The sequence below is a fragment of the Monodelphis domestica genome, chromosome X, assembly GCF_027887165.1.
Source record: "Monodelphis domestica isolate mMonDom1 chromosome X, mMonDom1.pri, whole genome shotgun sequence".
Classification (NCBI taxonomy): Eukaryota; Metazoa; Chordata; class Mammalia; order Didelphimorphia; family Didelphidae; genus Monodelphis; species Monodelphis domestica.
This window is the reverse complement of record NC_077235.1, coordinates 39,807,390-39,835,194: the sequence shown is the minus strand read 5'-3', so window position 1 is coordinate 39,835,194 and position 27,805 is coordinate 39,807,390. Positions and strand designations below refer to the sequence as shown.

The following is a 27,805-nucleotide window of genomic DNA, read 5'->3' as shown; positions in this document are numbered from 1 at the left end:
TAAAACATGTAAATGTTAGTGGTTTTCAAAGTCAATATCCAGCTCACAGGGATCCTTATATACAGTTTAGTTGCCCCTGTTCAACTCTCCTGATTTAGAGGATCCTTCTCTATTCCAGCCCCTTTTCCCTCCTATAGAAGTCTCTGCTGTGATAGGAAGAAGAAGGTAAGGAAATAAGCATATATTAAGTACCTGCTATGTGTGACAGAATGCACAAAATGCCTCATATTTATTGTATCTTTATTTTTTTAAGTTTATTTAATTAATTTAGAATATTTTTCATGGTTACATGAGTCACGTTCTTTCCCTTCCCTCCCCGCCCCCCATAGCCCATGTGCAATTTCACTGGGTTTTCCATGTGTCATTGATCAAGACCTATTTCCATTTTATTGATGTTTGCACTAGGGTGATCGTTTAGCTACATCCCCAGTCATATCCCCATTGAACCATGTGATCAAGCAGTTGTTTTTCTTCTGTGTTTCTTCTCCCACTGTTATTTATCTGAATGTGGATACATTCTTTCTCTTAAGTCTCTCAGAATTGTTCTGGATCATTGCATTGTTGCTAGTAGAGAAGTACATTATGTTCGATTGTATCACAGTGTATCAGTCTCTGTGTACAATGTTCTCCTGGTTCTGCTCCTCTCACTCTGCATCAATTCTTGGAGGATATTCCAGTTTATTGTATCTTTAGATAAGAAACTATGTTTTTTGTTCTTAGGTCTTTGAAGGGAAGAAGATAGGAGAAGCCCTGGGCCGACTTACCCACTGTGATTTGTATACAGCAGAGCAAAACTTGAAAGGAAATATAAAAACCTCTGAGTCTAGCATTTTCAGTGAGAGATACTAAAAAGTAGCTTATAGAGCAGTAGGAAAAGTTCAGATAAGGTTTGGGTATTTGGGCCTAGATCTTTGACTCTCAGAGAGGAGTAAACCCGTGTTCTGTGATCCAGCTGGTAATAGTCCTTGGACAAAAGCAGAATGCAGTAACAGAAAGGAGATAGATCATGATACCTGCTAGAACTAGATGTTAAAATCGAACAATAGAAGACCAGTTGAGAGAGCTGGTAAGACAAAAACTGTTACAGCTCAGTGGTATCTGTCATTGTGTAGGCAGTTAAGAGATTTCTTATGATGTATGGGTGCCTAGTATTTTTTATGTTGTGGATCCCTTTGCCAGTTTTGATGAAGGCTATGGACTCCTACTCAGATTTATGCTGTCAAATACATGAAATAAAGTACATAGGATTATGAAGAAAACTAATTATATTAAAATATAACATTCTAAATATTTTTTCTAAATGTTTGGGGTCTCCAGCTTAAGAACTCTTGCTATAAAGCAAACTTGGACTTCCATTTACAGAAGAAGGTATAAGGATATCTTTTGTGCTATTCTTCCATGGCTAGCAGAATACCAGACCAAACATCCCTCATTCTCCAGGTTCAGCCTTTTACTTCAACTGCCTCCTGATTCTGCTCCTGTGGGCCCCTTGGTGAGTTCTTCTTGGAACTCTATTATGGGAAAGGTCCTAGAGCAGCTGCGTCTCATTTTCCATGCTTTGCCACCATGGCTTTGCCTAGCAAGGTAATTTTCTTCCCACTGCTTTTTGTCAGTTCTGTAAAAGTTAAAATTAAATCTCAATAATAAAAATACTCTATTTTAAGAGATTTATTAATGAGCATTAGAAATCAAAGAATATAGACTATCTGCCCTTTGATCCAGCCATAGCACTGCTGGGTTTGTACCCCAAGGAAATAATAAGGAAAAATACGTGTACAAGAATATTCATAGCTACTCTTTGTGTTGGCAAAAAATTGGAAAATAAGGGGACGCCCTTCAATTGGGGAGTGGCTGAACAAATTGTGGTATATGTTGGTGATGGAATACTACTGTGCTCAAAGGAATAATAAAGTGGAGGAATTCCATGTGAACTGGAACGACCTCCAGGAATTGATGCAGAGTGAAAGGAGCAGAACCAGGAGAACATTGTACACAGAGACTGATACACTGTGGTACAATCAAATGTAATGGACTTCTCCATTAGTTGGCAATTCAGTGATCCTGAACAACCTGGATGGATATATGAGAAAGAACACTATCCACATTCAGAGGAAAAATTGTGAGAGTAAAAACACCAAAGAAAAACAATTGCTTGAATACATGGGTCGAGGGGGATTTGGCTGGGGATGCAGACTCCGAATGAACATTCTAGTGCAAATACCAACAATATGGAAATGAATTCTGATCAAAGACACATGTAATACCCAGTGGAATTGTGCCTTGGCTACGGAAGGGGAGGGGAGAGGGGAGAGGAGGGAGGAATAGAAAATGATTTTTGTAACCAGGGAATAATGTTCGAAATTGACCAAATTAATAAAAAAAAAAGAAATCAAGGAATAAAGAAGATAGAAAATAAAGACCACGTGCCCATGGCTGATCAGCCAGTTCACACAACTGCCTTAGCCTTACCACCACCAAGCTTGGGACCGGAAGTAAAGAGGTGGGACCCTTTATGTCCTTGCCTAATATCCCCTGAATAGGTAAGGACAGGAAGTTGGTAGGCTTCTGAGAAATGTAGTTTTTTTGGGGAACAGATTTTCAATTATACAGTTCCCTTTTATGTGTTTTCTTCCCCCTACCCTTAGAATGTAAACTCCTTGAAGGCAGGGGCTGTCTTTCTTTTTGCTTGTATTTATATCCCCAGCACTTCTGATCCTTAGTACAGTAGTCTGTCACTATATTACGGTTCACTTATTGTGGCTTCACTGTATTGGGAGTTTAAAAAAATTAATTCTGTATTGAGGAGTTACACTTTTTGGGACACACTATTGGCTGATGGAATGAAAGGTGCTGTGTTCTGTATCCTGGGTGCTGATTGGCTTAGTGACTGTAGGTTAATAAGCATGTGGAAAAGGTTTATAGGAGAGTGGGAAGGGTTTATAAAGCATTAAAATAGATATAAATAATAAAATAAATATAATGTTACTACTTTGCAGATTTTCACCTATTGTGGGGGTTTCTGGAATGTAACTCCCAGGATAGATGAGGGATCACTGTATATATTAAGTGATTAACTACTGTTTGCTGACAGTATCTGTGGATACTAGAGAAGGAGATCAGCATACTACCTATAAATATATGTTAAAATATTTTAGTTCGTTGCTTAATTGTTGTTCTCAATCTTTTTTTGTCCCATCATAATTAACCTTTAGTTAATTGCTTCTTTCCTTCCTTTCCTAAGGTCTTTTTGATTGTTTTCTGTTGAGTGTTCCTTTACTACCCAGTAGATACAATTTCTATCCCAACAGTCACCGGAGTTAAAAATACCTATTCATGCTAGAAATTAATGACTCAAAACACTACAGGTTACTTTGTGAAGGAAAATGGTGGCTTGGTTTCACTTGTCCTGAGCCACCCTTTTACCTGAAATATAATTTTTCATTTGTTATCATCAGGGTCCTCTGACATATAGCCACAAATAATGTTATATCATGATCTCTGAGAAATAACATGAGGAGGCAGCTTGGTGGTGCAGTGGATAAAGCACTAGGTCTGGATTAAGGAAAAACCTTAGTTTAAATTGTGCATCACATATTTACTAACTATGTGACCCTAGGCAACCTCTCTATTTGCCTCAGTTTTCTCAGCTGTATAAAGGACAAAATAATAGTAACTTTTTCTCAGAGTTGCTGTGAGGATCAAATGAAATAATATTTAATATTTGTAAAGTACTTATCTCAGTGCCCTGCATATAAAAAGGACTATATAATTATTTTATTGCATTATTGTTATCTATATATTAGAGATATATGTGATGGAGAGAGATGATATAAGTGTGATGAGGTTGTTTTGGGCTATCATTGATAGCTGGTACAATATTTGATGGCAAGTAATGAGTTGGTGAGATGATTTAAGTAGCTTAAAAGATATTCAAAAACTCTATGATAAGAAATGAGGTAGGTAACTTATGTTGAAGGAGTGAGGGATAACCAGTCATGTGCTCCACGTAATGGATAACATCTTCAGAGACCTATGGGAAGGTCACCAACACCCTTTGTAGAGGGTATGTGAAGGACTTCTTGTAGACCAGGGAGGATAATCCAGCATGTTAATGGGCAAGTAGAGGTTGGATGGGTTGAGCCATGGACCAAGTGCCTTGTCTGTAAATGAGATTCAGAGTCTCTCCAAGTCAGTATCGCCCAGAGTACTCTTGGGAAAGCAGAGAATCCTACAGAACCAGTGTCATTGTAGCACAGATGCTTTGTTCCATAGAGATTAGGAGGAATTAACTAATTATAGCCTTTTGGAATGAATAAAGGCCAAAGTTATGAATGTTTTGTCTTGTATTGAAATTTACTCATTTGCTTTCATTAGCATGAGTTCTATTTTCTCCTTCACTGGTAGTTGTGAAAATTAAAACATTAATTAAAACACAAAAAGCTGTTTTTTTAAAAACTCATTTTGTTTGTTTTTCAAAGGGTTTTTTAGGCACCACTTCTCCTACTGAGCTGCAAGCACAGAGTTTGAAATTCTTTCCAAATTCCCTTTGCCTATAGTTTCATCTCAAGAATTAATAGCATGAAATGGTAGTGGAAGTTTTATCATTTTAGGATTTGGCTTAATAAGTTTCTTAATCAAACATCCATTTAATGACTGTTTGCTTATGTAGGCACTCTGTACCAAGGATGAGGGGAAGAATGGGGTGGAGTTAGATGGCTGGCCTTTGGGTCAGAAAGAAATGGTTTCAACTCTGGTTTCAGATATGTATTGACAGTGTGATTTTGGACAAATCACTTGGCGTTTTCGTACACCAGACAACTCTGAGGCTAGGTTAAAAATGAGATGAGTTGTGGCTAGATGTGACTCATAGGAGTTTTTCCCCCTTGCAACGAATTTCCATTTTAGATGAACTGAAATGCCACCAGCTATCCATCTCTGTGTACACAACTGAACAATTGTAGGCAATTTTTGCTTTTAAAGTAAATATTAGATTTTAATGAAAGGCAGCCTTATCTAAAGGAAAGAGAGCTGCCCTTGGAATATGGAAGAACTGAACCTAATTCTCACCTGTGCCACATACTGGCCAGTGTTCCCAGGCAGTTCTCTAAGCCTTAGGTGCATAAAAGAAGATATGCATGGATGGAAGATGTTATCACCAAAATTTCCCTTCACTGATGAAATTAGATGTCCAGTTTCTCCCAATCCAATTAAATATAACATGATATTAATAAAACTTCCCACCTCTCTACCTCCCCTGGGAAGGAAGTTTTTGAACAGGGAAAATCCCAGATCTGGACCACTATAAAAATTACAATACAGAGATTTTTGGGGGTTATAGCCCTTGATGTTATGGATATAACATCTTAGTAGGAGAGATGAGGTGGGGCACAAATGATGAACATAAGGCAGAGTATGACTGAGTGGATAAAAAATATTCAATTTTCTTTGGTCTCTGAGCAATACAGGGTTCTGACTGGGGCATTTTCAAGCCTCATAATAATAGCATCAGAGCTGTCCATCTAGTCCAACTCCAGTGTAGACCAGAGGAAATTGAAGCTCATATATGGAAAATGACTTGCTTAAGGTTACTCAGTTAAGTAGATAGTAGAACTCAGACTGAAACCCATGTCTTCTGTTTTCAAGTCAGTATTCCTGCTACTTTGCAATGCTTGGAGAGGTAGCATTGGAGCTGATTAAATCCTGAAACAATTATCTAAACTGTTCTATGTAAATTGGTACATGTTTACCTTTTTGGAAAAAAAATTCTTTGTAAATAGCAATTGGAATCCATAGATTTAAAAACCAAGTTTTCCCATTTTCTCTGACCTGGTAAAAACTATCACATCTACCTAGACATTTCTCAGTACTAACTTTTAAAAAAAGTAATTTAATTTATACTCAATGTTCATATCAATGCATCAGCATGGTCACAGTGGCAACTGGATTATTTAATTCCAAAGGGGAATTTGGGAAGTCAGATTCCTTTCTTCATACTAATATGGATTCTCATGTTTTCTAGTGCTTAGTTAACTCTTTTAAGGACAACATAGTGGATAGAGTGAGTTGGCATCTTTTTCAGTGCTTCGAAATGTGGCCAGACAGGAGCACAAACAGCCCCTTACGAGATATCATCATCTGTCTGCTCCTAGGCCACACTGCCCTCATAACAGTTTTATTGGTTAAGCAATCTCTCTCAATTGGTGCCAATGACTCTGATTTAAACCCTAATTAGATTATGATGATTAGAGATATGATGACGACCTTTACTGCCACTCTAACTAGCCTGGGCTCTATCTACTTTCCTTTCAGCCTGGCATTTACTTCAATAGTACAGAGATACATGGATGAGTCGGCATGGGTGCTCCTTTTACTAGGAGATATGACAACCTCTTTATATCTTAGTAGATAGTATTTGTGAGTTGTAATGGCTGAAACTTTATCAGTTTGTGTCCATTCTGTTGATAGGCCTGACCTGTATGAACTCATTTGGTAAAACTTAGTTTATGGGAAATAGGGCAACTTCAGACGATTTTTGGAAACCTGGAGATCAACATCTCTTGCTCAGTGAAGAGTACCCAGAACTCATAAAGCTGATGGCTATTGATAACTTGTGGTAGGAGGTGTAGACAAAGGACTCAGGTCGTAAGAGAGTTGTAATTTTAGGATGGGCCAGCCTTCTATTTTGGATGTGAGTTGCTGAAGTTTTTGTCTCATTCCTACAGCTCTATCCCCCTTTCCAATCTACTCCCCACAACACACATACCTTAGATCAGAGAAATGTCTGTCCTCCAAATAAGGCTCAGAGGAATGTTTCAGATATATCTGCATTATTACTCTGGAATTACAAGGAGTCCAAGGCCATTGGAGAGGAGAAGTTATTAGTATTCATGAGAGTCGAGTTAGGAAAAAAAGAAATATAACATCCTTTCAACCTCAATGTGTGTGTGGTGACTAGGGCTGTTTATTGTTTAATTTTGGGTAACTTTATATGTACCTTAGGAGTGCTCTTCAGCAACATCCAGAACTTATTTGACAAGTTTCAAGAACAGCTGAAGAAGAAACATTAGGAGGGATATTCTAGGGGAGTAAGAGCTGAAATTTAAGGGAGAACGAGGAATTAAAAAAAATTCTAGACTGCAGAAAAGCAACTTGGTGCTGAGAAAGAACCACTGAAGAAGAAATTGGAGCTGAGTATCTGACCAACCAGTAGTGTAAAGAACAAGAGAAAAAGGAAGCCAATAATCAGTAGAAACAAGATGAGGAATGGTGGAAGAATAAGAGAGTTAAGGAAGAAGGCATACCTGGGATGTGGGAAAACTCATACCCATCCAGAAGCTTTATTTGAGTCTTTCAGAACTATTTTGGAGCCCTTGTCCTGCATTTACCCCCACATTCTGGAAAGAGAAGCAAGGGAAAAGGGAGCATATTGATAGTCAGAAGGGAGAATGTTTTTCATTATATCATTCATTGAATAATCATTATTCCTACAAAACTAATTGCCCCTTGTAATGTTATTTCAACTGACTTTTTTTTAACACAGCTAATTGATGTTTAGAGGTATATCCTATGGAGCTTGGTAGACCAAAAAAGGATGGTGATTTTTTATCTTGTGGTATGTGTCAATATTCAGTCCCCTGAGTATTTGAATTTTAGGGTCAAAGGAATTGGGTGAAAAATGATACTCTAACAGCAGCTCTATTCCCATGGGAATGTTTCTGATTGGATGTCTTTGTCTCTGTCCATAAAGGTAGCTGTCAGTGCTTTCCATGAAATATTAAATGGTTCCTGGATTTCCATTGCTATTGTTTCTATGTTGTTTAAATAGGCCTATATTGGGGAAACAGAACTATTTTTCTGTTTCTAAAAATGGCTTGGAAAAATGCTCCATCCCTTCCCCGACTTGTTCTTAGTACTTCCAAACAAAGATTAAGTATATTCATTGTTCATGATAAGATGAGTCATGTCATCTTTCCTAACTAAGTTAATATGCTTTATTGTTCTAGGATGCTCTGTTGATGAAAACAGAAGTATAAAGGCTGTATCAAGGGATCTGAAATGCAGCATTGGTAAGTCTCTGAAATTGCTTAGAAAATCTTCTCTATCAAAGAGGGTTAAACTGTTCTTTACCTTACTGCAAAAGAAACACAACTTTCCCTTTTTAAAGTAATAATGCCAATTAGGAATCTGAAGACCTAAATTCTAATGCCATTTCTGTCACTAGACTGTTAATTAAGCAAGTAAATTAATCTCATTGGGCCCCAGGTTCCTTATCTCTAAAGTCAGTACCTGTTAAACAGCTATAAAGTGTTGCTGTTCATTTAATAAGTGTTTGACAAGACAGGTTTTTGAGGGATGGGGAGTCTGTTTAATTTGCTAGTTTTAGCTCCAACTTAAGGCCATCCTTTTATATTCGCTCACTATAAATATCTGTGTATGGTTATCCCACTTGCTTATTATTCCAAACCAATGAGATTATTGTCAAATACTATGGCCAGAGACACCATCTAGCAGCTCAGCTAGCTGTCTTATTGACATGTGCTATTATTCATGAGAGGAGAGACAGTGTGGGTGGATGAGACATCTCACTATTAGAAAAACATATCAAAGAGAATGTCAGACTGATTACAAGTCACACACGGGAATGTTGCTAATCTGCACTAAAAGCATGGCAAATGTGTTGTTTGGACAGGAAACTTTGTATGATTCAAAGGTTATTGGTTTTGCAATCAGAGGACCTGGATTCAAATATTGACTCTATAACTTGGTAATCTTGGACAAGTCACTAAAGCATTCTAGGCCTTAGTTTCCTTATCTATAAAATAAGAGTTGGGTTAAAATAACATGATAGGATCATAGGTTTAATGCTCAAAGTGAACTTTAATTTCTCATGTTCCTTTCATTTCTAATTTATGTTCATAATGTTCCTATGGTAACTAGTGTGAACTGATTTATTCAGTTTTACTTAAACTTTAGTGGTAAAACCGGGCTAAGAGGAGTAAGAACTAAAAAATAGAAATGAAGCCATACAGAATCATGGGTTTCTTCTATTAGAAATAGACTATCAGAGGCAGCTAGGTGGCTCAGTAGATAAAGATCCAGGCCAGGAGTAGGGAAGACTTGGGTTCAAATCTGATCTCAGATACTTCCTAGCTCTGGGACCTTGGGCAAATTAAATAACCCCATTTGCCTAGCTCTTGCCCTTTTGTCTTAGAGTTGTTATTCAGACAGAAAGTGAGGGTTAAGAAAAGAAATAGAAATAGACTGCTATAGAATGTTAGCCATACCCTGGTGGTCAGCCTACAAAGTAAGTGACTTTACCTTTCTTTCAGAGAAACAAAATAGGACCCTGGATAGAACCCTGGACTTGGAGTGAGGAAGGCTAGAATTAAAACTTTGTTGTAGTTACTTAGTAGTTAGGTTAACCTAAATAATTAAGTTAATCCCTCATCCTGTTCTCCTTATTGGTAACATAGATATTATAATGGCTATAGTGCCTTACCTCACAGAGTTGTTTTGAAACTCAAATGAGATAATACATGTACAGAGTTTTGTAAATTTAAAAAACCTAGAGAAATGTTTATTTATCCTTCCTCCAGAGTGGCATACTGTAAAGGGCACTGGACTTAGAGTCTTTGGCTTTGAATCTTGCCTCTACTGCTTACTAGCTGTGGGACCTTTCTACTAAATTTCTCAGTGCTTATACTTCATAAACCATAAAATGCTATATAAATATCAACCAGTCATATGGATTGGTCGACATATTTATTTGAGTTCCTACTATGTATGAGGCTTATGTGTCTAATAATATCTGCAAGAGCAATAATGTTCGGTACTATTATCTCTATGATCCTTAATGACAATTTGCTATAAATACATTTTCCTTGTTTACCTCATGTTTTCAGTGAGGGCATTGTGTTCTTGGGCCCATCACAATACCCAGCCTGTGTAGAATTATTGCTTACTAGAAAAGCACTTAGCAGGAGAATAGAAAGAAGCTTATTCTAAAGCTCAGAATGGTGGGTCAATGACTGGATAACAAACATCCAACCCAATTTATGTAAAAACAGTATCAAACTGAGCAAGGAAAAAAATAATTGACTAAAATGATATGCCATGTTCAAATAGGAATGCTTCCAATGATTCCATCCCTTTTTTTCCCCCAATTTCCATTTTGGACAAAAAAATCTTCCACCGATGACCAAGACCATTAGCCTACTTGAAGCAAATTATTCACATTACCTTAGAGTCCAAATGGAAAGAGCCCTCCAGTCCAACCCCATAGCTAAACAAGAATACCCTTCTGCAGGTTTTGCTTAAAGGTTTCTAGCCAGAAAAGGAATGTACTACCTGCTGAGGCGGCCCAATTCATTTGGGGATAGTTCTAATTGTTAAGAGTATGTTGCTTTTTGTGAAACCTAAATCATTTCTGTAACTTCTGCTCTTTGTTCATAGCTCTTTCTTCTACTGTAAGTAGTATGAGTCAAATCTCTCCTCTCTAGGATAGTATATCACATACTTTAAGATAGCTCTCATTACCCCAACCTCCATTTCTCTCTTTCAGGTGAAAATGCATTTTGGTTTCTTCAACTGAACCTTATGTGGCAGGAACATAAGGCTTTTAGATACAACAGTCTTTGTTTGAATGCTGTATGGCTTATCAATATCCCTCCTATAATATATATGATATATAATATGATGTGCAGAAGCAAATATACTACTATAAATGTAGTCTAACAAGGGCAAAAAGTAGCAGACCTGTTACTTCTCTGGTCTAGGATACTTATATAGGAAATGATTTTAGTCTGGTATAACCTATTCTTTTAAAATTTACTTTGTGAAGTTTTTAATGCTCTATTACATTGTTAATTTGGATAAAGGTGCCACACAAAGCCAAGAAATTCTCATATTTACTTAATTCCCATGCATTAATTGGCAAATATCTATTATATCTCACTAAATAAAATCTTATTCAGGTTTTTAACTTCTTTCCTATTTATCTTTTCTTTAGATAACAATTATGAGCCATTAAGGTAGAAAATTTTTTCTTCTTTTTAAATCCCCAATTAAAAAAATAAGATAAGCATTTCCATATACAGAGAAAAAGAAGATTATATATAAATGAAATCATAAATCTCTTATATGTTTAGCTTACTTATCTTCATATCTACATAATAAATCCTATCCACAAGTGTCATAGTCCCTCCCCACCCTCCCTTCATCACAGAAAGTATCGTCTAGGAGATTGACATGTTCATACAAATTAAGTCTTTCATGTTTTCACCTTTCAGTTCACTCTGGGGGTAACATTTACAATTTATTCTTCTAGTATTAATTCTGTAGCTATATATAAAATGTTCTCTTTGTTCTACTCATTTCACTGTTCATTATCCCATGTAGTTCTTTCAAAGTTTTAAAAAAATTAGCCTGCTCATTGCTTATTACGGTGTAAGTATATTCCATCAAAATTCCATACCATAATTTGTTTAGCTATTATCCAATTGCTGGCATCTCCTCAGTTTCCAATTCGTTGCCACCACAAAGAGAACTTCTACAAATATTTTGGAACATATGTGTTCTTTTTCTCTTCCCCCAATTTCCTTGGGAACCAGACCCAGCAATACTAGGTATGCACAGTTTTTATAACTCTAGGTACAATTCCATATTGCTCTCCAAAATGGTTGGATCAATTCACAGATACACCAACAGTGTATTAGCGTCTCCATTTTTCCACATTCCCTCCCAACATTTGTCATTTTGCCGTCTTGTTATTTTAGCCAGTCTGATCATTGTGAGATGTCTCAAAATTGTTTGGTTTGTGTTTCTCTAATCTGTAGCAATTTGGAACATTTTTTTCTTTTTAGAAATTTAAAAAATTTGAAAAATATTTTCCATGTTTCCATGATACATGTTAATTCCCTCCCCTCTTCCCTTCCAACTCCCAGAGCCAACAAGCAATTCCACTGGGTTATACAAGTGTTTTCACTTGATACCTGTTTCCATATTATTTATTTTTTCAATAGAGCAGTCTTTTGAAAACAAAAACCCAAATCGTGTACCCATATAAACAAGTGATAAATCATATATTTTCTTCTGTATTTCTACAACCACAATTCTTTCCCTCAATGTGGATAGCCTTCTTTTAGAGAATTTTTTCTTATACCTATGTATGACTTTGATTTCTTCATTTGAAAACTGACTGTTCACATCCTTTTCCCATTTATCAATTGGGGCATGACTCATTATTATAAATTTGACAAACTTCTCTCTATATTTTAGATATGAAATCTCTATTTGAAAGGCATTCTCTAAATCCCCCCCCCAGTTTTCTGTTTTCCTCTAGTCATTTATTTTATTTCTACAAAACTTCTCAATTTAGTGTACTGAGAATTATCCATTTTACATTTCACGATGTTCTTCATCTCTTCTTGACTCACAAATTCCTCTCCTGTCCATAAGTCTGATAGGTAATATGTCCCCTGTTTTTCTAATTTACTGTTATGATAGAAATTAAAGTAAACTGAGGCACAAAAGTATGAGCCCAGTCAATGTATTACTTAGGCTAGTAATTAGCAATAAATTTTGTCAGTGACCTCTCTTGATGATCTAAGAACTTGAGTGAGGGTTAACAGGATCTTTTATAACAATTAGCAGGGTGACAGACCAACATCTTGAGCGACATAGATTTATTTACTTCTGATTGACCATTGATGACATAGTCAGAATTAAGACTACATCATTTGACATGTGATTCCAACCATAAGACAAAAGTTCTCAGATGATGGTAGTTGTCTTTAGGTCTTGGATTAGGATGGAATAGACTTCAGGAGTGGAACTTGCTACAGTTGTTTAATGAGATGAGATTTTACCTTTTAGTTTAGTCAAGTTTCTCTGTTAAGTCAGGGTGGTGGGTAAGAATGTGGAAATAATTGCAAAACAAAAGCTTTCAATTTTATAGTTCATGACAATGATAATTACAATAGTTAGCATTTTACGGCTCTTTAAGATTTGCAAAACACTTTATAAGCATCTCACTTTATCCTCACAAGGATTCCAGAAGGTACTTGCTTGTATTATCCTTATTAAAGAGATGAAGAAACTGAGGTAGGCAGAGGTTTAGTGACTTGCAGAGGGTTACACAGATGCTGAGTGTCTGAGGCTGGACTCAAATTCAGGTCCTCTTGACTCCAAACCTAGTGCTCTATCCACCATACTGACAAAGGAACTTTGAAGTTCCTATTACAGTTTTACTATATATTTCTCCCTGCACTTCGATTAACTTTTCCTTTAACTACTTAGATCTTATGTCATTTGGTGCATGTATATGTATTAAATATTGATATTATTTTATCAGTGCTGACTTTAAGCATAATCTTATGTCTGTGCTTATCTCTTTGGCCCAGTCCATTTTTACTTTTGCCTTATCTGAGATCACAGTTGCTACTCCTGCTTTTTGTTGAGGTCACTTGAGGCATTACAAATTATGTTCTAGTTCTTCATTTTAACTCTCTGTGAATCTTAGTGTTTTAAGAGTGTTTCTTATGAAGAATATATAGTTGGGTTCTCCTTTTTCAGCTGTTATACTGCCCTCTTTTGTTTAATAGGTGAGTTCATCCTATTATCTTTTCACAGTTAAGACTTAATTTTGTATTTCCTCATACTGTTTCCCCTTTTTGTATCTCCATGCTCCCCTCTTTACAGAAGATGAAGAGGTAGTGCTATAGAGGATATATAATAAACACTAATAACCTATGATTTTAAATTAAATTTTCTTTCTTCTAATTAACAAACATTTATTTTCTTTCTTCCTCTCTCTATCCTGCCCCTAAATTGGAAAAAAGAAAAGATAGAAAGCTCTGAAACAATATGTGTGTGTGTGTGAAGCAAAATCAGTTCCTCCATTGACAATGTCCAAAAAACTCTCATTCTGTGTAAAGCTCTGTCACTCTTCATCAGCCCTGTGGAATCATGCTTGGTAATTGTTTTGATCAGAGATTTTTCATTTCTTTATTTAAAAAAATTTGTTTTTAATTTTATTTGGTCATTTTCAAACATTATTCATTGGAAACAAAGATCATTTTCTTTTCCTCCCCCCCTCCCACCACCCCTCCCCTAGCTGACACACGATTCCACTGGGTATCTCATGTGTTTTTGATTCAAATCCATTTCCATGTTGTTGGTATTTGCATCAGGGTGTTCATTTAGAGTCTCTCCTCAATCATGTTCCTTCAACCCCTGTAGTCAAGCAGTTGCTTTTCCTCATTGTTTTTACTCCCACAGTTTGTCCTCTGCTTGTGGATAGTGTTTTCTCTCCTAGATCCCTGCAGAATGTTTAGGGACATTGCATTGACATTAATGGAGAAGTCCATTGCGTTTGATTATACCACAGCGCATCAGTCTCTGTGTACAATGTTTCCCTGGTTCTGCTTCTTTCACTCTGCATCACGTCCTGGAGGTTGTTCCAGTCTCCATGGAATTCCTCCAGTTTATTATTCCTTTGAGCACAATAGTATTCCATCACCAACATATACCACAATTTGTTCAGCCATTTCCCAATTGAAGGACATCCTCTCATTTTCCAATTTTTGGTCACTACAAAGAGCACAGCTATGAATATTCTTTGACATGTCTTTTTACTTATTGTCTCTTTGGGGTACAAACCCAGCAGTGCTATGGATGGATCAAAGGGCAGACAGACTTTTAGGGCCCTTTGGGCATAGTTCCAGATTGCCCTCCAGAATGGTTGGATCAATTCACAACTCCACCAGCAATGAATTAATGTCCCAATTTTGCCACCTCCCCTCCAGCATTCATTACTTTCCTTTGCTGTCATGTTAGCCAATCTGCTAGGTGTGAGGTGATACCTTAGAGTTCTTTAGATTTGCATCTCTCTGATTATAAGAGATGTAGAGTACTTTTTCATGTACTTACTAATAGTTTTGATTTCTTTATCTGAAAACTTCCTGTTCATGTCCCTTACCCATTTATCAATTGGAGAATGGCTTGATTTTTTGTACAATTGATTTAGCTCTTTGTAAATTTGAGTAATTAGACCTTGGTCAGAGGTTTTTGTTATGAAGATTGTTTCCCAGTTTGTTGCTTCCCTTCTGATTTTGGTTACATTGGTTTTGTTTATACAACAACTTTTTAATTTCATGTAATCAAAATTATTTATTTTACATTTTGTGATTTTTTTTCTAACTCTTGTTTGGTTTTAAAATCTTTCCTTTCCCACAGGTCTGACATGTATACTATTCTGTGTTCACCTAATTTACTTATAGTTTCCTTCTTTATATTCAAGTCATTCACCCATTCTGAGTTTATCTTGGTGTAGGGTGTGAGGTGTTGATCCAAACCTAATCTCTCCCATACTGTTTCCAGTTTCCCCAGCAGTTTTTGTCAAACAGTGGGTTTTTGTCCCCAAAACTGGGGTCTTTGGGTTTGTCATAGACTGTCTTGCTGAGGTAACTTACCCCAAGTCTATTCCACTGATCCTCCTTTCTGTCTCTTAGCCAGTACCAGATTGTTTTGATGACCGCTGCTTTGTAATATAGTTTGAGATCTGGGACTGCAAGGCCACGTTCCTTTGTATTTTTTCCATTATTTCCCTGGATATCCTTGATCCTTTGTTCCTCCAAATGAACGTTGTTATGGTTTTTTCTAAAACTGTAAAAAAAATTTTTGGAAGTCTCATGGGTATAGCACTAAATAGATAAATAAGTTTGGGTAGGACGGTCATTTTTATTATATTGGCTCATCCTACCCTTGAGCAGTTAATGTTTTTTCAATTGCTCAAGACTAGTTTTAGTTGTGTGGAGAGTTTTTTGTAGCTGTGTTCATATAGTTCCTGTGTTTGTCTCAGGAGATAGATTTCTTAGTATTTTATTTTGTCTAAGGTGATTTTGAATGGGATTTCTCTTTCTAATTCTTGCTGCTAAGCTGTGTTGAAATATATAGAAATACTGATGACTTATGTGGGTTTATTTTGTATCCTGCACTTTGCTAAAGTTGTTGATTATTTTGACTAGCTTTTTGGTTGATTCTCTAGGATTTTTTAAATAGACCATCATATCATCCGCAAAGAGCAATAACTTGGTCTCCTCATTGCCTATTTTAATGCCTTCAATTTCTTTTTCTTTTTTAATTGCTAGTGCTAGTGTTTCTAGTACAATGTTAAATAATAGAGGTGATAATGGGCATCCTTGTTTCACTCCTGATCTTATTGTGAATGCATCTAGTTTATCCCCATTGCAGATGATGTTAACTGATGGTTTTAGATATATACTGTTTATTATTTTTAGGAACGACCCTTCTATTCCTATGCTTTCTAGTGTTTTTAGTAGGAATGGGTGTTGTATTTTATCAAAGGCTTTTTCTGCATCTATTGAGATAATCATGTGATTTTTGTTGGCTTGCTTGTTGATATGGTCAATTATGTTGATGATTTTCCTAATATTGAACCAGCCCTGCATTCCTGGTATAAATCCTACTTTATCATAGTGAATGACCCTCCTGATCACTTGCTGGAGTCTTTTTGCTAGTGTCCTATTTAAGATTTTTGCATCTATATTCATTAGGGAGATTGGTCTATAGTTTTCTTTCTCTGTTTTTGACCTGTCTGGCTTTGGAATTAGTATCATGTTTGTGTCATAAAAAGAGTTTGGTAGAACTCCCTCTTTGCTTATTATGTCGAATAGTTTGTATAGTATTGGGGTTAGCTGTTCTTTGAATGTTTGATAGAATTCACTGGTGAATCCATCAGGCCCTGGGGATTTTTTTCTTAGGCAGTTCTTTGATGGCCTGATGGATTTCTTTTTCTGATATGGGATTATTTAAGAAATCTATTTCTTCTTCTGTTAGTCTAGGCAATTTATATTTTTTGTAAATATTCATCCATATCGCCTAGGTTGGTATATTTATTGCCATATAGTTGGGCAAAGTAGTTTTTAATGATTGCCTTAATTTCCTATTCATTGGAATTGGGGTCCCCCTTTTCATCTATGATACTGTTAATTTGCTTTCTTCTTTCCTTTTCTTAATTAGATTGACCAGTACTTTGTCTATTTTATTTGTTTTTTCAAAGTACCAGCTTCTAGTCTCATTTATTAATTCAATAGTTCTATCACTTTCCATTTTATTAATTTCTCCCTTAATTTTTAGGATCTCTAGTTTGGTTTTCTTCTGGGGGGTTTTAATTTGTTTGCTTTCAAGTTTTTTTATTTGCATGTCCAATTCATTGATCGCTGTGCTCCCTAATTTGTTCCTATATGCACTCAGGGATATGAATTTTCCTCTGAGTACTGCTTTGGCTGCATCCCATAAGGTTTGAAAGGATGTCTCACCATTGTCATTTTTCTCAATGAAGTTATTAATTGCTTCTATGATTTGTTCTCTAACTAACCAATTTTAGAGTATCATATTATTTAATTTCTAATTAATTTTTATTTGGCTCTCCATGTACCCTTACTGATCATTATTTTTATTGCCTTATGATTTGAAAAGGCTGCATTTATTATTTCTGCTTTTCTGCATTTGTATGCCATGTTTCTGTGGCCTAGTGTATGGTCAATCTTTGTGAATGTGCCATGTGGTGCTGAGAAGAAGGTATATTCCTTTTTGTACCTATTTATTTTTCTCTATATGTCTATTAACTCTAATTTTTCTAAGATTTCATTCACATCTTTTGCCTCTTTCTTATTTATTTTTTATTTGATTTATCTAAATTTGATAGTGGTTGATTCAGGTCTCCCACTAATATGGTTTTACTGTCTATTTCCTCCTTGAATTCTCCTAGTTTCTTCATTAGAAATTTGGGTTCTATACCACTTGGTGCATACATGTTGATTAGTGATATTTCCTCATTGTCTATACTCCCTTTTAACAGAATATATTTACCCTCCCTATCCCTTTTAATATGGTCTATTTTTGCTTTGGCTTTGTCAGATATCATGATTGCAACTCTTGCCTTCTTTCTATCAGTTGAGGCCCAAAAGGTCTTGCTCCAACCTTTGATTCTGACCCTGTGAGTATCTACCCGTCTCATGTGTGTTTCTTGAAGACAACATAGGGTAGAGTTTTGGCTTCTACTCCACTCTGCTATTTGTCTATGTTTTATGGAGAGTTCATCTCATTAACATCCAATGTTATGATTGTCATTTGTGAATTCCCCAGCATTTTGATATCCTCCCCTAATTCTGACCTTTCTTCTTTTGCTATAACCTTTTAAACCAGTGGTTAACGTAGAATCAGTCCCCCTGGTCCCCTCCCTTATTATGCTTCCCTTTCTGGGCCCTCCCTTTTAGTTCCCTCCCCCCCTACTTCCCTCCTTTTTTGTACTCCCTCCCTCAGCCCCCGTTAGTTTTCCCTTCTCCATTGCCCTGTTGGATAAGATAGAATTCCAGATCCCAATGGATCTAGATGCTCTTCCCTCTCAGAGTTGGTTTCACTGAGAGTAAGGTTTAAGTATAACTATTTTCACTCTTTTCCTCTCCTTCTTATAAGAGACTTCTTTTCCTCCCCTTCCCATCTGTATCTTTGTGTGACAAAGATTATTCTATTTAATTTATTTCTGTTTCATCAAGTATATATTAGTGCCCTCATTGATTCACCCCCTCCCTTTATCTTTCTCTCCCCTCCCTCCTAATCATGTTAATGCATTGATCTTTCCCTATGAGTGATTCTTCTGCTTACTCTATCATTATATACAATTTTTGATAGTTACATATAACATTTCCCACATATGTTAGTATATTATATAGTTTAATCTAATTGTAGCCCTTATAGAAGAGAGTTTGAATAAAAGGAAAAAAAACTTTTCTCCATTTCCCTTTCTTTCATATTTACCTTATCATATTTCTCTTGCTCTTTGTGTTTGGATGTCAAAATTTCCACTGAGTTCTGGTCTTTTCTTTGCAAATATTTGGAAATCTTCTATTTTGTTAAATGCCCATACTTTCCCCTTGAAGTATATAGTCAGTTTTGCTGGATAGCTGATTCTTGGTTGAAGACCCAGTTCCCTTGCCTTGCTGAAAATCATGTTCCATGCCTTATGGTTCCAGGCTTTGCAGTCTCTTAGCGTGTTCACTGCAAGGTCCTGTGTAATCCTTATTGAGGTTCCTCTATATCTGAAGTTCCTCTTTTTAGCTTCTTGTAAGATTTTTTCCTTAGCTTGGAAGCTCTTGAATTTTGTGATTACATTCCTGGGGGTTGTCTTATGGGGATTTAGTATAGAGGGTGTTCTATGAACCCTTTCTATTTCTATTTTGTCCCCTTGTTGGAGAATATTAGGGCAGTTCTCTTCGATGATTTCTTGTAGTATGGCATCAAGATTTTTATTAATCTCTGGTTTTTCAGGTAGACCAATGATGCTCAAGTTGTCTCTCCTACCTCTGTTTTCCTGGTCTGTCATCTTGTCAGTGAGATATTTTATGTTTTCTTCTAATTCATTAATTTTTTGATTTTGCTTTATTAATTCTTGCTGTTTTACAAGATCATTGGTTGCTCAATTCTGGTCCTTAAGGCCTGGTTTTCTACTTTAATCTTTTGGCATTCAGCTGTAATTTTTTGGTTCTCTAATATAATTTGTTGTTTTTCCTTTTGAACCATTTCCCACTTCTCTTTCCAGAGGGCTTCCATCTTTCTCATGATAAGCTCCATTTGAGATTCTTCCAGAGCTTGTGGACAATTTTCATTTTTTTTTTTTGTTTTGCCTTTGTTTGAGTTTCATCCAGTATTTACTCTGTAGCCTGTGTTTTTTCTCCATAAAAATTTTCAAGGGTGATAGCTTTCTTCTTTGATTTCTTAGAGGGATTTTGAGGCTCCTGTGCACTGTTAGCCATTTGTTCCTTGGATGTTTTCAGTTCTCTCTTTAGTCAGAAATCAGAGTCTGCTGAACAGGTTTTTTTGTGTATGGAGTTAATGAGCATGCTCTCTATTTTCCTCAGTCCTTTGCGGCTTTTCTTGGTACCTTCCTCCAGGCGGTGCTCAGTGTCTTTGCTTTCTTGCCCACCTGGTTTTCCGGTTTAGCTACTTTCAGGGGTGGGTCCCCAGCTGAGCTAGTTAGTTCCCCAGGACCCCCCAAAAAACTCTCCCTGTTCGTACCAGAGGGGCTCCTGTCTCACTCCCTGGCTCCGGTGGGCTCACTGGCTCTGGGCACCTGAAGTCCTTGCTCTCTCACATCTTGAGGTATTTTGCCTAGGTGCATTCGGGGGGGGGGTCCCCCTGCTGTCCTAGTCAGTTCCCAAGGGTGCAGAAGTGTCCTCTCCTCACTTCAGAGGCACCCCTTGCTCATTACTCTCGGCGTGCACTGGCCCCAGCTCTGGCCCTATAGGTGGGGGTGGAGGAGGATGGATCCACTTGCGTTTGTGAGGAAGCCCTAACCCCCTCTTAAATGCTGTTAAATCCCCGATCCCACATACCTTTACTGCTGCTCCCTACTCTACAGCTCCTCCGCTCCTCTGATATAGATTCTTAAGGTCTTTTGGGGTGATCCTTATCGGTGTATATCGGTGTGTGTCGGGGAGAGTGAGTAAACCACATTTAGCTGGCTGCCATGCTTACCCGGAAGTCCCTCTTTCATTTCTTTAAAGATTATTTTTTTTTACATTACTGTTTTTATTTTATAAATTGTTTTGATTCTTCTCAGTTCACTCTGTACCACTTTATAAGTCTTTTCCAGGTTTCTCTGACATAATCCTTGTCATCATTTCTTATGACACAATAGTAATTCCATTACTAGAAATGGAAAATTTCTGCTATTTCTTCATTGCTCTGCCTTTCCACTTTGTCTATACCCCATTTACTTGTTATAAGACTTTGTTAATATCTTTTTAATTTCCTCCTTATGATCTGCGCTCTCCAACTTTTTTTTAACTCCTTACCTTCCATCTTGGAATCAATACTGTGTATTGGTTCCAAGGCAGAAGAGTGGTAAGGGCTAGGCAATGGGGGTCAAGTAACTTGACCAGGGTCACACAGTTAGGAAGTATCTGAGGCCAGATTAGAACCCAGGACCTCCCATCTCTGAACCTGGCTCTCAATCCCCTGAGCCACCCATTTCCCCCCTTCTAAGTTTGAAGTTTTCATGTTTATGGATACTCTTTTTGTGACTTCACCATCCCTCTTGAATCCTTCCCTTCATCCTTTCTACGCCCATATGTATATCTGCTGAGTTTCATGTTTTTCTACACTAAACTGCATGTGTTCATGCTCCTTTGTCCAGATAAGACTAAAGTTCATGAGATAACCGTTCCTTCAACCCCATCCTCCATGTTTGTATATTGTTCTCTAGTATCCCGATTATGTAAAATAGTAAATTCGTTCTCCATGGCCTATAACTTTACTGCACTGTATTCCTTTTTCTGTCTCTTTTCTTTCCTCTCTCAAAAGCATTAAAACTGAGCAAAACCACCCCCCCAAGTACTGTTTTTGTCTTTTTTTACTCCCTCTGTAATCCATGAGAACAGGAGAGTTTTTTGTCTTTTATTAAACTTTTATTTATTTATTTAGAATATTTTTCCATGTTTACATGATTCATTTTCTTTCTTTCCCCTCTTTCCTCCCCCTTCCCAGAGCCAACAAGCAATTCCACTCAGTTGTCCAAATGCTGTCACTTGATACCTATTTCCATATTATTCTTTTTTGTTACAGAGAGATTTTTAAAGCCTAAATCGCAAATCACATGCTCATATATACATGTTATAAGTGATGTTATATGTTCTTCTTTTGCATTTCTCCTCCCATAGTTCTTTCTCCCAATGTGAATAGCATTCTTTCACATAAGTCCTTCAGGAGTGTCTTGGCTTATTGATTTTTTCCACAATGTTTTATTTTCTGTGTACAATGTTCTTCTGGTTCTGCTCATTTCACTTTGTATCAAGAACAGTAGAGTTCTGAAGGGACACTTGCCCCTTCTCTTCATCTTAAAATGTAAGAGGTTCATAAAATTTAGACCTTTTCAATTATTATAAAAACATTTATTTTTCAGATTTTTCTTGATTCTTATGTTTGGGTGTCACAGTTTCGATTCATCTTTGGTTTCTTCACCAGGAACACTTGGAGAGTTTCTGTTCTGTCGAAGATCCAATCTTCCTGTAGGATAATATTCGGTCTTGCAAGGAAAGTTACTTTATGAATGGAAGTATTTGCCTTTTGCCTTTTGGAATAGCATATGCAAATATTTTCTTTCCTTTATTGAAGTTGCTTTTGAGTCTTTTGTTATCCTGACTATGGTTCTCTAGTGCTGGAATTCTTTTTTTCTAGTTGGTTGCAGCATTTCTTCTTTGACCTGGAAAATTTTGATTTGGGCTGTGCCGTTCCTGGGAGTTTTCATTTTGGAATTTCTTTCATGGAAATGAATTCTGTTTGAGTTCTGTTTGTTTTACTCTTGTTTTCAGAGACTTCACTGCTTGTGTAAGTTTTCACCCTTCTGTAATAAGCTATTCTCCTTTCAAACAGTGTTTAATTCTACTTCTTAAATGTGAATTAATTTCTTCCATGTCTTCTCCAGGTGGCCATGACATTTTTCAAGCTCTGCTTGTATTTGTGGTTACTCTCTTCTGGTTTATCATCCAAGTGGCTCTTAACTCTCAATATTTCTTCATTGTGTTTGATGTAGTCTTCTGTTTACTTATATCTCTAGCCTCAGGTCCTGTTCTGGTACTTGATGCCCGGACCACTTTCTACCCACCCCCACCTCCATATCCTTAGATGATCCTGTCCCTGAATTTTCAAATCATTCCTCATTCGTGATACTACGGTAGATAGCTTCCTCTTCCTCTGGAGTGTTTGTGCTTATTCCGCTGACAAACCTTAGACCTCTTTTCCCTAGTTATATTGTAGTCTAAGGGATCCCTGGAGCTTTCTGTTCACAGTGCTACAGGCTTCAGAGCCCCTATAGCAGCGTTGGTGAAGTATTGGCAGACTTGCAGGGCTGGCAGTTGGGGAGCTTCTCTGTTCCCCTCTTCCCAGCACTTGAGGACATTTTTGCATGCCCCACCCCTCTGTCCAGTCCCCCAAAGGGAGCCTTTCCTCTCTCTGCTCTTTGAGGCAATGCAGGGGTGCTCACAGGCAGCTTGAAATTCCAGTCTAAGCATACAAACTGAAAATCTTCGCCAGTGCTGCCCTATAGCATCCCATCTCAGAGCATGTTTTGGCCTTCTACCACCACCCCTCACCCTTTGGAGTGTCCCTAGTTGGTGTTGACAGTTTTCCCCACTGTTTCTGAATCTCAAGCTGCCTTCCCAGGTAATACCTTTCTCTCAGTACCTTTTAGGCATCTGGTTTTATTTTTTATGTAGTTCTGGCCTGAGTGGAAAAGCTTATTGCTGTTTTTCTTTGGATTTCTTGGTCATTATTTACTCTGGTACCCTTCATAGAATTTTCTGGAGAATGTGTGGGAGAGCCAGGCTCCTTCCTTGTGACCCATCATTTCTTTAGACTGACTAGAATTCGCTGAACCTGTCTTTTTAATAAAGGTGTGTGTATATATATATATATTTTTCTTTATCATCCCTGCTTCCTTTTTTAGTTGTTCACCAATTGTCTCTAATAGTTTGAAAATTTTCCTATATTCAAAGTCCAGCTCATTTGCCTCGGATTTGAAGACTACTTTCTTCTCTTTCTTGGAAGTTGGAACAATGCCTGTGTTTTTCTGACCTCTCCTGTTCTCTACAACCTATCAAAGATCACTAACAGTGACTGTAGCAATCAGGCCTGTGGGTTCTTTCAGCTCCCTGGGTTGTAGTTTATCTGAGCCTAGCAAACTGAACTCATCCAGGGTAGCTAAGTATGTGTTTACTCTCTTTTTACTTATCTTGGGTTTCATCTTCCAATTAGCATTTTCATTCTATACTTTACAGTTGAGAGATCATTCTCTTTGGCAGAGAAAATAGGAACAAAATAAGAGTTAAACACATCTTTCTTCTCTTTGTCATTCATTATCATTCCATATACCCTGGGCAGAGTCTATCCCTTCATTGACTCTTTTTTGTCCCCTAAATGGTTTAAAAACAAACAAAAGACACCTTTTTTTCTTCTAGACTTTTCTGACTAACTTCAACTCATTTTGAGCTGTAACTCTTTTGTTATTTTTTTACCCACTTTTGTATTATTTGTATTTGCTATCTACCCATGCTTCTACCTCCTGCATGCATCCCTTTTAAAATTTAAATTCAGTAGAGACTTGTTTCAGACTGGTGAAAAAAGCTCTGAATTTGCAGTCAGAGACCTAATTGCGTTTCTCAATACTTGTAGAACACACCACTTACTACTTCTGTCCTCAGTTTCCATATAAAATTGAGAGCTAGATTTGATGAGGTTCCTTCCTGTTTTAAATATTAGAATGAGGATAACTTCTTTGTTCAACTGACTAGATCCCTTCAAACAGCTTGCCCCTTTCATACCTTGTACTGATTATTTTCCTTTATCTTTAGAATTTCATTTCTGAGGCAATATAGTATAGAAAGAAAACAGGCCTTAAGAGGGAGTTGGAGTCCCTATCTCAAATCATTACTTACTGTGAGATTCAAATAGGGTTTTATGTATAGCATGATTATGGGTCGGTTATGTGCATTGTATCCAGTTATCTAGCCATTTCTCACTTTTTAAGCAGACTATTCCCTGTCCTAGTTGAACAAGAGCCACTGTAGCATATTCAAGGCAGAGACTTATCTAATTGATAGTATGGGTTAGACAGGGACTTTGGGCTTCATCTTTGAGTTAAAAAAAGTTGACACTATCCAAAAGGTGGGCTATAGTCATTCCTTTGCCCATTCAGATCTTGGGTCTTGTTAGCCTGAAGTGCTTACAGGAGAACAGCAGCGCCCTAGGAAAGTGGTTGAAAAATTCAGAATATGAGGTTCCCTTGGATACATTAAGGTTGAGGGTAGGGAGTGCAAGATGGCCAGTTGAGTTACTTCTGAGCCTGAAAGTAAAAATTAGACTTGCTTTGTGTGAGTGTGGAGCTTTAATGATAGGTGACTGTGGGCATTTTGAAATCTCATTGGGGCTGACTGTTGTTGTTATTGTTTTGTAGCCATTACTGCCTACAATTGCCGTGCATGAAAGAATCTAGATCCTCCGAATACCAAGAAAGTTAGAATATCCTGTGACTATGTCTGGATCTCAGAATGAATGATGATGGTGGGCTGTTCCTTTGTAGGAGGACTTGTTCACATCAATGAGGATATAGACTCTCAGTGAGAATCGTTGATTGGTGAGAGTGGTCTATGCATTGGGAAGAGAACATCTTTGAAACAATTGACATTCTGTTTTAGGCTGCCTTGGGAAGAAGTAAATGCAAGGCTCTAGAGAAGGTTTTCAGGAAAGAAGAAAAACCAGCTGCTGCATTAAGTGAGCTGCTGAACACTGTGATGTCTTTTCAGAAAAACTCTTGGTGAAAAGGATTCTTCACTAAATCCTCCACTTTTCTTACTCTGGTTGTGCTTTGTCATTAACTCACCTTGTACCTGATGACTTGTTAGCCTGGACTGCTTGCAAGAAAATGTAATACCCCCAGGAAAATTGGAAACAAGTCAGGTTATGATATTCTTTTCAAATGTTTTTTTTTTCCAACTAGCAAGCATTAATGTTCTCTCCCTTACATCTTCCATTCCCCTAAAAAAATGAAAAAAGGAAAAACAAAAGCCGTGTAACATATGTAACCTGACTGATTTGATAGTTAAAGAGGTTCCTTATATTTTCCTGCAGGGGTCGCTGCAGCCAAGGTATCTGGTGAATTGGTCTGTGCAGTTCAGGTCTTCTTAGAGCCATCAACAATGACACCCCGGAGGTATATATTATTACTGTACTTTTCCCTTGCTCCTCTCGATTTTTACTGTGGCTTTCTCTACTACTGTAGATTGAGAGGAAATGATGCTTATTTTCCTCTGCATGATTTGCCGTATCTCAAGGCAGCTGGAAATCAAAATTATCATAGTTTCAAACTTTACTGCCCAGGCAATGAAGGATAATTTCAGTGAATAATCCTGATGGATGCACTGCTGCAATATAGTTAAGACTCCATCAACATCTATTTTTGACTCTCCCTTTGAGGAAGGACAGAGCTTACTGAGCAAGAACTTTTCTAGCTTTAGCCAATCAGCTGAGAACTCCAGCCTCTTCCCGTTACTATGGGATACAGAGGAGATGGATGTAGTCACATGCCTTCAGCATAAGACTACAGTTGAAAGTGGTGGTAGAGGGCCGGGGGAGGGGGTAAGGGAGGGGAATATAATAGGCCTGCCCATTTTGGAACCCACATGAGAGAGCTTGGCTTCCTGAATGATTGGGAAATCAAAAAGATTAATAGAATAATACTGTACAGATCTAGTCTATAATGTACGAACAATAGCTTGTTTGCATGGAACAAGTGTTGCTGTGAAGTAGCTTACAATGTTGGAGTAGTACTTTTATGAGGTTGTTTCATTTATATCTAATCTCCAATTAAAGTGAAGGCCTATATTTGTATAACTGAATTCTGTCCATCCTTCCTACCCCCATCCCAGCCACCCAGTCTCTTTTTAGGTTTGTTGTATTTTTCTGGTTATATCAAACAAAACATTTTATTCAGTTGTCTTTCCAGCTGAATAATTACTCCACTTCATTTTCCATATCCCAAAATAGAAGAGATGGAAGAGAGCCCAGAGGCCATCTAGTCCAGTCCTTCCCTGAATTAGAACTCGTTCTAGAACACAGTCAGACAAGTGCTTACTTGACCTTTGATGGAAGACCTCCCTGGAGGGGGGAGGGGTACACTTGCTTCCAAGGCAACTCATTCCACTTTTAAATATCTCTAAGTCAGGGGTCCTTGGACCCCACAAAAGATCCATGGATAGATTTCTGAGGATCTGTTACCTTGGATGGGAGAAAAATTCCATCTTGGTTTTCACTACTCTTTGATTTCATTTGTAATTCCATGGATTTGATTTTATTCATTTAAAGACATGATTCTAAGAAAAAAGTCCATAGGCATCTTCAGGTTGGTGGCCAGAATGGGGTTTCATGGCACATAAATGATAAGAGAACCCATGTCCTAAGTGTTTAGAATTTTCCTATGCATCAGGACAATCTGCCTCTGTAATTTCCACTTATTGCTCCTTCTTATACTCTCTGAGACCCAGCAGAATAAGTCTAATCTCACTTCCAAGTGCCAGCCTTGCAAAAACTTGAAGGTAGCTCTCTTACCTCCATACATGTCAAATTCTCCAAGCTAAAAATCCATAATACATTTCACTCTGTCCTTGATCTTGAGGCATTTTAACATCTAGGCAGCCCTCCTCTGAATGCTCTCCAGCATGTGGCATCCAACACTGAACACACCACAGCACCACAATTCATGGAATAAATACCCCCACATTTTTCTATGGAATATCACTCTGGATAAAAGCCAAGAAGGATTGCATATTTCACAAACTGGGAAAAAAACACCTTTCCTAGATCTTGGAGATAGTTTCTTTAAGGAGAGCAGAGACTCTTGACTTCAGACCTTCTATTCACTCTATGAATCTAATATTGGAGCAGTTGATTGTATAAATCAAGTATTAGCCAACCTTCTAATATGTTGTGCAATTCCCATCACTTCCTTTAGGCATAAGAGGAATGAGAGGTGAGGAGGGAAACCATATAGTACTTATGGTGACCTAGAGCAATCAGCCTATACGCTACTGATTCATTCCTCCTATTGTCTATGGCCACTTGTAGCATTTCACCTATTGGTTGCTTATCTTTGCTAAGGATGCTGGACTTAGAATTAATGATCATAATTGGGGTATACTAATTAGTTTGCTTTCTAAAAAACTCATTAGTAGGA

The 27,805-nt window shown here is 37.3% G+C and overlaps 1 long non-coding RNA gene across 1 annotated transcript in view; it reads left to right on the top strand.

The window, feature by feature from the left end:
• The window catches only part of LOC103097944 (uncharacterized), a 45,072-nt gene extending 18,888 nt beyond the window's left edge, over positions 1-26,184 (top strand). Inside the window, exons 2-3 of the long non-coding RNA XR_001625536.2 lie at positions 8,004-8,066; positions 25,705-26,184. This is a non-coding gene — a long non-coding RNA (uncharacterized LOC103097944). The remainder of the gene's footprint in view (positions 1-8,003; positions 8,067-25,704) is intronic.
• The last annotated feature ends 1,621 nt before the right edge of the window (positions 26,185-27,805 follow it).